We start from the raw sequence: 9,669 nt of genomic DNA, 5'->3' as shown, positions 1-9,669 counted from the left end.
TTAAGAAATCAAGTTTAATTATTGTCAAAATGTTAGTGGAGACTAATTTTGAGTCCTAATATGGTTAGGGTAATTAACTTGTACATAAATATGAATTTATGTAATTATTGTGATTTTAATAAGTTAAATCACGCAAATCCGTAAAAACAGATAAATATACGATATTGGCTCTTAAAAGGCGATTTAGCATAAAATCTAGCATGTTCATATATATTATAATGCTGCATTTTATTTATGTTTGTCATATTTTAATTTTATGTAATTTTTGAATTATGTAATTTTACTTAGTATGGCCTTAGTTCTAATTGGTATTACCCGAAATGTATGGGAATATCGATTCGGTTGTAATTATTGTGATCTCGTATCACCGTTTTGTAATTTAATAGATCTATTTTTATTTTAATTACAAATGTATAATAGGAAGTTATGTAATTCATTTTATAATTTAATTATTCCGGAGTTCCTGGAAGACGGTGCCATTCGAGAAGGCGATCCATCAAAGAAAGCGTTGCCTTGAAATGCGTACCAAGACCGAAGCTCAAGGGACCAAAGGAGTTGGTTTCCAAATTTGTAATAGTTTATTAGATTTACTATTTTAGGAAGGTCATACTAAGATTTTATTTTTATGCTTTGCATTTTATTTATATGTTGCATGCATCGCTAAATCGCCATAACTAAACATGCATTTTAAATCGAGTTTATCGACCGTGTCAATTACAATTATCGTAGTTCACCGCTTTAGTTCACTTAAAACGTGATAGATAATAAATTGACATGACCTCTCGCTAAAATAAACAATTGAGACTTAGCCTTACCAAAAAGTAGAAACCATGAAAACCTATTTCGTGAGGGAGTGCGCTCGGCCACACTGGGGTACAAACCTTGTTACGTAGGGGAAGTGGGTGATAAATGTCTATCCACCGAATTCATGTTGATAAGGGATGAATCGGCTACACCGTGCCCAAGTTAATGTGGATTTGGATCATGGACACATTTATTCGAAATTTGGGTTGAACTCAACAAAAGTATTCTCGACCATTGCCGGATGTGTTTTGGGCTAAAGATAAATATTAATGTAATTTTATCGACCAAGAGTTCTAAAAGTAGAATCGATTAAAAGGTTAATCCACCGAGTTATATGTATAAGGGATGAATCGGCCACACCGTGCCCAAGTTAATATGAATTTGGGTCTTGGAATCATTTATCAAGTTGGGTAGAGGTCACTAGATAAATGCAATAAAACTTGTTTAAATTAACATTTACGAGTATTTATTAAAACGACAAGTGTTTTATTCCTTCTATTTTTGTTTTGTAGACCACTTTTATTTCTCATAACAAATGGCTGCACCAAACACCAACGCCACACCTCTCACTAATGTTTCATGGCTCCGATCCTTCATGGATCGTTTTAAACTTGAAAAGAATGGGTCAAATTTCTCCGATTGGGATGCCCAACTCAAATTAGCCGCCCAAGGTGACGACAAGTTTCGTTACCTCATTGAGGCCTCTCCACCCGAACCTAATGCTAGGTCAAGTGCCGCCACTAGGGAAGCATATGAGGCTTACCACAAAGAGTCCGCCACTATGAAAAATGTGTTGATTTTTGCTATGGAGGCGGATCTCCAAAGGAGAGCCTTTAAAATGGGCACCGCTAATGAAATTTATTCCAAGCTTGTGACAATGTTCTCACAAACACCGAGGATCGTCCAATATGAGGCGGCCTCGGCATTCTTTGATCTCGATTTCAAGGAGGGCTAAAAGGTTAGCCCTCACGTGCTCAAATTGCTGGAGCTAGTCGAGACATTGAAACTTCAAAAGGTTGAAATCGCCAAGGAGCTCATTGTTGATAGGATTCTTCACTCCTTATCCAAAGTCAAAGCATATGTACAATTCCGGGTAAATTTCAATATGCAAGACAAGAACGTGTCTCTTGAAGAGTTACACAAGTTACTTGTGCAAGCCGAAAGAGACATGGGGATAAATGTTAACCCACCTAAGGATGTGCTTAATATAAGCACTAAGAGCAAGGGGAAGTTCAAAAGAATGGGAAAAAGGGTAAGAGGCAAGCTCCCATGTCCACCAAGGCTAAGACTTTTGAAGCTAGCACTTCCAAAACCAAGAAGGGTCCTCTTGATAAATGCCATTATTGTAATGGTGTTGGACATTGGAAGAGGAATTGTTCCAAGTATCTTGGTGACATCAAAGCTGGAAAGATCACTCCAGTAGGTAAATGACTATCCTTTCTTTTATGTTTCTAATTCAACTATGGTATTTTGATACAAAGTTGTGATAATGTATCCCCTTTTTATTGTAAATAGGGCCTCCTCCAAGCAAAGACAAGGGAAAAGAGAAGCAAGCTTGAGAAATCATGAAGGAGTTAGGAGTAGCTACCAATAAAGCTTGGCTTTTATTATTGTCTTTATTTTAATGTTATGAATTTTAGAACTATTTTGATTTCCGTGTTCGACATGGAAATAGTTGATCCTTTCTTAACAATAGTTGTATTTTGGATTATGGTGACTTGGCTTGCAACCCAAGTCACCCCTTTTATCGTATTTGTTTGTTCTAAAAATTCGTCTTTATATGCTTGTACATAGAAACATATGATCATCTACTTAAAGTGATCCAATAGACAACTATAATGATGGGATTCATTATATGTCCACAAGCTTAAAGCTTGTGTATGATCAATTATAAAGTGATGTTGAGTTGATGAACTCTTCTAAAGGAATGTCAATTACCAAGTACACTCATCAAATCTAAAATCTATTAGTCAATCTATGAGATAGTCCTCCTTCTACTTCAAAATCATTATTTGTGTCTCATAAGCTATCTTTGAATATCTAGTGTATTTATTCTAAAGATAAAGTGGGAGAAAAATGAAGACACAAAGAACACAAAGAATAATTGGTATGCTTGAGTAAATAAGATCTACGAAAGGAAGAATGATTTGTATACCAATATAGATAGTGTACTTTTATAGATGAGATCTATGGTCTCGAATAGATGAGATTTACATGACAAAAGAGACCAAGTGAAGTAATCAAAAGAATATGTTCTTAAGATAACTACACGAGGAGACCAAAAGAAAGTTTTGATAGAAAATGACTAAAGAAGATAGAAAATGAGTAAAGAAAAGTCTTAACAAGAGATTTGGCTAGTCTATGACCTACATATAAATAAGAGTTTTAATATTGATATTTACTTAAGAGCCTAAATGAAACAAAATTGCATCCTTGAATATAAATGAGATTTATGATAAAAAGTTGCAAAGAAAGATATGCCGATGTCTACAAGAGCTAAGTTAATTGTTAACCACGCTAGTGTCATTACTTAACTTCATTATGAAAATGAAATGGTCAAACCTCCTTCCGAAAAGGGTATTTTGAGAAGGACGTGTATTAAATGGGATTTCATTTTTAAATAATGACATTGCTACGCATCATTATAAAAATGAATGAGTTAGAGATTAAAATCTCTTTCCATAATTTTAAGATTGAAACCTTTTCAAAATAGGTATTTTGAAAGGATATGTTGGGAACATATATGGTTTTAATCTTAATAACTTGGCAAAGCAAAATGTATTTCAATTCTTGAAATGTTTTGATTGAGTAGTCAATTACGAAACATGTGGAATTGAGTGGGAGTTTGAAGTTATCATGTGAAGACATGAAATTTAGTGGGAGCAATCATCTTGTAAAACTTATAACTCATTACTCATTGAGAATGACGAGCTAGTACTATCTTTCACAAAGAAGTATTTGAGTTTTCAATTCTGGATGAAAATGGACTAAGATGAATCCAATCACATCATGGGATGTTGGATAGGTATTGAGATATACACATCAAAACAACGAGAAATGTAGATTGTTCATATCGATGAAAATGGAATTACCATAAGCAGTCATGGTCATTCATTGAACCTAAGAATGGTTGATCACATGATTAAAGATTACTAATGTTTCCGCCATTAGAATAATCATGCACATGTCCAATAATGAATCATATGCTTAAGAGCATGATGAGTCATTGGTAAGCCATAGAAGAATCGTCATGAATTCTCGAGAAGAACTAATGAGCTATTCTAGTGTTTGACAGAACACTCGCTTATGTGACAAGAAGTTACACATATTGAAGTTCAAAAACGCGTAAGGATTTATGAAAATCCTAAGCTATTTAAGCTAAAAAGAGAAATAAGAAGTTTGAAAAGATACTTGGTTATAGTAAGAAGTTACTCAAAACTAGTATTTTCAAAATTTGCTAGGACTTATAAGAAGTGCTAGGCTAATCATCTTGACAATTGTTACAAGATCCTACAAAACATATACCTAGTACATTATGAGTTGAAAGAACACTTGACTAGTGCAAGTTATGTCGTCCACCATAATTCGTTTGTTATGTGATAAACAACAAGAAAGTTCTCTCAAAGTAAAGAACCTGTACCTAGTTTGGGAAACTAGATATGTACTTGGTAAGATTCATGCTATGTGAGACAAACATGAAAATAAAGGAAAATACGATTCAAGAGTTTGAACACATGGACACATGGTATGTTAAACACATGTTGTGAGTAACTAGTGTTTACACACTTACAATATACATCACAAGGTTGTAATATGGTATTGACTACCCGAATGTGATGTCGAAATTTGTCGTTTGAGTTATTATTAACTCACCTTGTACTTTGTTACATCCAAACGGGTTGTAGAGACAATTGAACCCCGTTAAAGTGAACATGGATTAGCATTGTATTCGCCCATAGTCACTTACATGAAGTGACGTCTCGAAGTGACTAGAGTGTGATGCGATTGATGGCAAGTTCAAGTGCCATGGAGTCATGTCAGATGACTAGTCGATCACATAGGCAGAATGTTAGGAACACTTTGTCGGGCTAATGACCGCTTATAGAGTTATGGCAAATTTATATAGCCTGGTCGTGGCGAGAGCTACTATAGTATTCTAATGAGTCGATTCTTTTGACTAAAGACTGTTTGCCTAAGGTGGCACAGTTTCAGATTAACTTTGATTTATGTTACTACGACCTTCGTAAATGGGGTCAAATGAGCATATTTTGGGCTATGATGGTTGTGGCTAGTCGAAGGGAATAAGTGCGATAGGAATTGTCCACCCCTTGTCAGGGTTATAACAATATCTAAGGGCCACTCAAGGAGTAATGAACTGGAAATGCGTGGCCACGCTCGGAAGGTATCTATGGTAGATAATTCCGGTCAATCAGTTATTCTCCAGATCGAGGAAACCACTCTAGATATGATCACTTGCAAGTACGACCTGAAAGACACCTTGCATTGAGTGGGAGATAGTAATAGGATAAGAGAATTGGTGACGTACACTTGTCGAGGACAAGTGGGAGATTGTTGGAATATGTGTCCTCCGACAATAATGCGATCACAACTGTCGATCATGATGATCACATGTTTAAATCTCATTTTAAGAATACATGTGGTATGTAATATTTTACAGTCAACTGGTCCACACATATCGGTAATGATTGGCTGACTAGAGTTTGACATTACTGTCGTGCGACGGTGGTAATCAGTTGATCCCCTTAGGTCATACCTATAGGGAAATACCCTTAACTGATTATTTAATTAATCGTATGCCGATACGAGTTAATTAAATTGCTTAAAATTGACGGATGATTTGTGAGTGAGATTAACGTGTCTTATTATAATTTGATTAAATTGGATACGGTCAAAGTAATCGAATTGTTTTATTACTTAGATAAAATTATTGTTTACAAAACAATTGAAATTGAAATTGAATGAATAATTTATTATAAATACAAGACGTTGTAGTTTATAATTTGATAAACCGTTTTGGTACAAGTAATTACGAATTACTAGTCGATATTGTATATGACATATTTTATGAGTATGTTGATTTTTAATATGTTAAAAATACATTACAATTTCACATGTCAAGTAACATGTCATATATGTCACAATTGACAAATGACAAAATAAAATGAACCATCCATTTTATGTTAAAAGTGCCGAAAATTGGAGGGAGTTTAAGGTGTATATTGTGTTTTTATTTTAAGTGGAAAACACAATGATTACAACCTAATATAGCCATGCAAACCTAGTTGATCTTGAGAAGAACACAAGCCCATGCATTGGCTCTCCTCCACCCCTCCCCACCGGTTTTCTAAGAGGAATAATAGAGGGTTTATTCCTCTATTATTCACACTACTTCATAATACAATTTCTAGTGTAAGAAATAGATAATTCTCTATAATTTGTGAAAACTTAGAGAAATAAAACCTCACAAAATCTCTCCTCTTGGCCAAAAATATTCAAGAGGAAATACAAAATATTTTTATGTCAATTTTTATAGTAAGACTTATATTAATACTAGATCATAATAATATTAGTTATTAAGGGATTTCTTTGGGTATATACTTTTGGGAGAGGTTCTATTTTGGACCTTTTTTCATCCATTATAAGAAAGCTCAAGAACTAACAAGAAGGAGATCTTGTTGGTGACCTTATATCCGAAATCCCAAAGTAAGAAAGACGATTTCTTCTCTTATCTTGTTTTAGTTTGCATGCATAAGATCTAACATTTATTTTATGACTAAATAAATTATTTCATATATGAATATGTAAATTAATGAGATTAATGAATCTAACATCATGTCCTAAATAACCACATGTATCACAAGAATAAGAAAATGCATGCACATAATTCTCAATTGCGGGAGGAGGGATAACACGATAGTGTTGAACATTGTGAACATAAGAGGGAGAATCAACCTCAACTTGTGGTTCAATCAATCGTGTCACTCTCCCAAACCCATAATTATCATCGGTCTTAGCCACTTTCTCAAGCAAAGATCTTGCCTCATCATCACCCAAACTATCAAAGGCACCTCCGACCGATGCATTTGTCAATTCTTTAACGGATTGATGCAAATTATTAAAGAAAGTTTGTGTGATTAGCCAAATTGGGATCCCATGATGAGGGGAAGCTCTCAAAAGTTCATTTAACCTTTCCCAAGCCTCACTTAAATTCTCAAACTCGCCTTGTTGAAAAGTAAAGATCTCATTTCTTAGTTTGGCGGTTTTAGAAGGTGGAAAATATTTGGTAAGAAAGGCTTGGGCAAGGTCATCCCAAGTAAAAAAAGTGCTAGGAGGGTGAGAATATAACCATCTCTCAGCTACATCCCCAAGAGTAAGAGGAAAGAGCATGAGTTTTACAACATGTTCGGACACACCATTCTTTTTCACCAAAATGCATTTCCTATTAAACCTCTCCAAATGGTCCAACACATTTTCATTTGGTAGACCAAGAAACACATCTTTTTGAAAGATTTCAACCCAATCTGGATGCAAGTCAAGCTCCACATCCTCTCCAATATCAATAGGAGAGGCAAACAAGTTCGGATCGGGTCTACTATGATCACGTAAAGACATGGATGAAGACATTATTGAATGCAAGAAACTAAATACAAGACACTAAATGCAAGACTCTAAATGCAAGTGACTAACATCTATAACTAAAGATGCAGGTAAACAAACAACATATTTTTTTCTTTTTCAAATATTCAATTTTTTTTTCTTTTTCTTTTTAGAAAGCAATAAAATGACTAATCCCAAAACTAAACTAAGACTTATATCTAACAAAGCACCATCGCCGGCAACGGCGCCATTTTGATAGTAGGGTAAAGTCGTCACACCCTTATCAAAAACAAATTTATAAAGCTCGATACCTAACTACTAAAGTCGGGTAAGTCAAGGTCGATCACAAGGATGGTGGGGTTAGAATCGGGTTATAAGTCTTTGTCCTCGTTTTAGTCTAGTCGGTCAAGAAGATTGAAATGATTTCTATGCTAAATATCTAAGCTAAGAACATGAAATAAATGAGCAAGTAAATAAACAAGGAAGTTAAACACAATGAAAAGAGACTAGGGTGTCGGGGTCACCCAAGTAAGAGGGGTCTAGTCTAACTCGATATATAGAAGCTAAGAATGTGGGTGGTTGTCTAGGGAGATTCTTGACCTCTCGGTCTAAGAAATCCCTTAGGTCGGGTCTAGCGAGCTCTCGCCCTTTGTTAGACCGGTTCCTAATAAAAATAAGAAATCTACTAACCAATCTCAAGCTCTCGCTTCAAAGGTTGGCCAAAATGGAGAGTAGAAGGCTCAAATGCTCACTTAAGCATTTCTACAAACACTTGGCATTCATGAGATTATAGACAAGTTACACATAGCAATTAACATTCAAATAAGACTCATAATCCACCCATTGATCCTACAAGAGGTTCCCCTTGACGCTAGTTTTAATCTACTCACGTATATTAATGAAAAGGGAATCAAAAGATGAGCAATTTAAGATGAAAATAACAAGATGAAACATTATATAGAAACAAGTAATTAAGCAAGGAATAAACATGTAACAATTTGAAATAAAGAGTAACTAAGAGAAGGAATTATACCAATAATAATTAAAGGAAGGAACTTGGATTGAAAATAAAAGGATGAATCTCTTCTTTCTTTTAATTACAACCCCTAATCTAAATGTAAACAATTAAACTAGTGTAGATCTTGAATGGACTAGAGAGAAATTAGACTAATAATGGAAGAAAGATTATAATTTGATTAATGAAAGATTGATAGCATAAATAAATTAATTAGGGTTCTTACATATTTGAGGGAATAATAGAGAGACTAATTATCTAATCTAATCTAGTCTAATGTAAAGTGGTGTGAATAATTGTCTTTACAAATGAGAGAGGAGCTTTATATATAGCACCCTCTAATTACAAGTCTAATTAGAGTAATAATAATAATAATAATAATAATCTAATAATAATAATAATAATAATAATAATAATAATAATAATAATAATAATAATAATAATAATAATAATAATAATAATAATAATAATAATAATAATAATAATAATAATAATAATAATAATAATAATAATAATAATAATAACTATTTCTAATTACAAAATTATCGACTTAAACATCGACACACACAACCAAGTAAATGGAGTGCGAAGGGGCCCCAGCCGGGCCACCGGCCGCCGGGGACATGGCCTGCTGGGATGTTCCTACTTCAAGGTGTCAATTTTCGTGTGTTGGGTGCCCAGCCGGTGGCCAGGCGGCCGGTGCCTCGGCTGGGAAGTCGTTTGTTGCATTGCGAGTTGAAGAGTGAATGGGAGGTGCTGGGAGTCGGTTGGCCGGCCGCCGGGGTCATGACCGGTGGGGAGTATTCTGGAAATGTGAGGGAGTTGTGGGGAGTGTCCCAGCCGGTCGTGGTGGCGGCCGCTGGGGTGCCGGCTAAGGGAAGAAAGGAGTGCGAAAACAGGGGAAAAGCAGCGCGCGCGGGGCTCGAAAACTGAGTCTTGGCTGCCATTTTGGTGGTTGGTGGTGGGCGTAGGTGGTAGTTTGTGGAGGTGGAAGTGATAGGAGGACATTTGTGGTCAATGGAGGTTGTTATGGTGGCTGGTGGTGGCTTTGGTGGTGGCCGAAAGATGGGTGTTGTTTGTATGTTTGTGGCTAGGGGGTGAAAGAAGGGTTTTTGGTGGCTGTTGCGGTGGTCCATGGTGGTCGTGGATGGTTGGGATGTGATGTTGGAAGTGGAGGGTGGTCAGTGGTGGTGAGTGGTGGCTGCCACGGTGGCCGGAGGTGGTAGTAAAAG

The 9,669-nt window shown here is 35.6% G+C and overlaps 1 non-coding gene across 1 annotated transcript; it reads left to right on the top strand.

The window, feature by feature from the left end:
* The first annotated feature begins 6,973 nt into the window (after window positions 1-6,973).
* LOC141624910 (small nucleolar RNA R71) lies at window positions 6,974-7,080 on the top strand. The gene has a single exon (XR_012534713.1). It is a non-coding gene; the product is annotated as a small nucleolar RNA R71 (small nucleolar RNA).
* The last annotated feature ends 2,589 nt before the right edge of the window (window positions 7,081-9,669 follow it).

The sequence above is a fragment of the Silene latifolia genome, chromosome X (assembly GCF_048544455.1).
Source record: "Silene latifolia isolate original U9 population chromosome X, ASM4854445v1, whole genome shotgun sequence".
Lineage (NCBI taxonomy): Eukaryota > Viridiplantae > Streptophyta > Magnoliopsida > Caryophyllales > Caryophyllaceae > Silene > Silene latifolia.
Note: the sequence above shows the minus strand (reverse complement) of the source record. Positions and strands in the feature narration are given on the sequence as shown.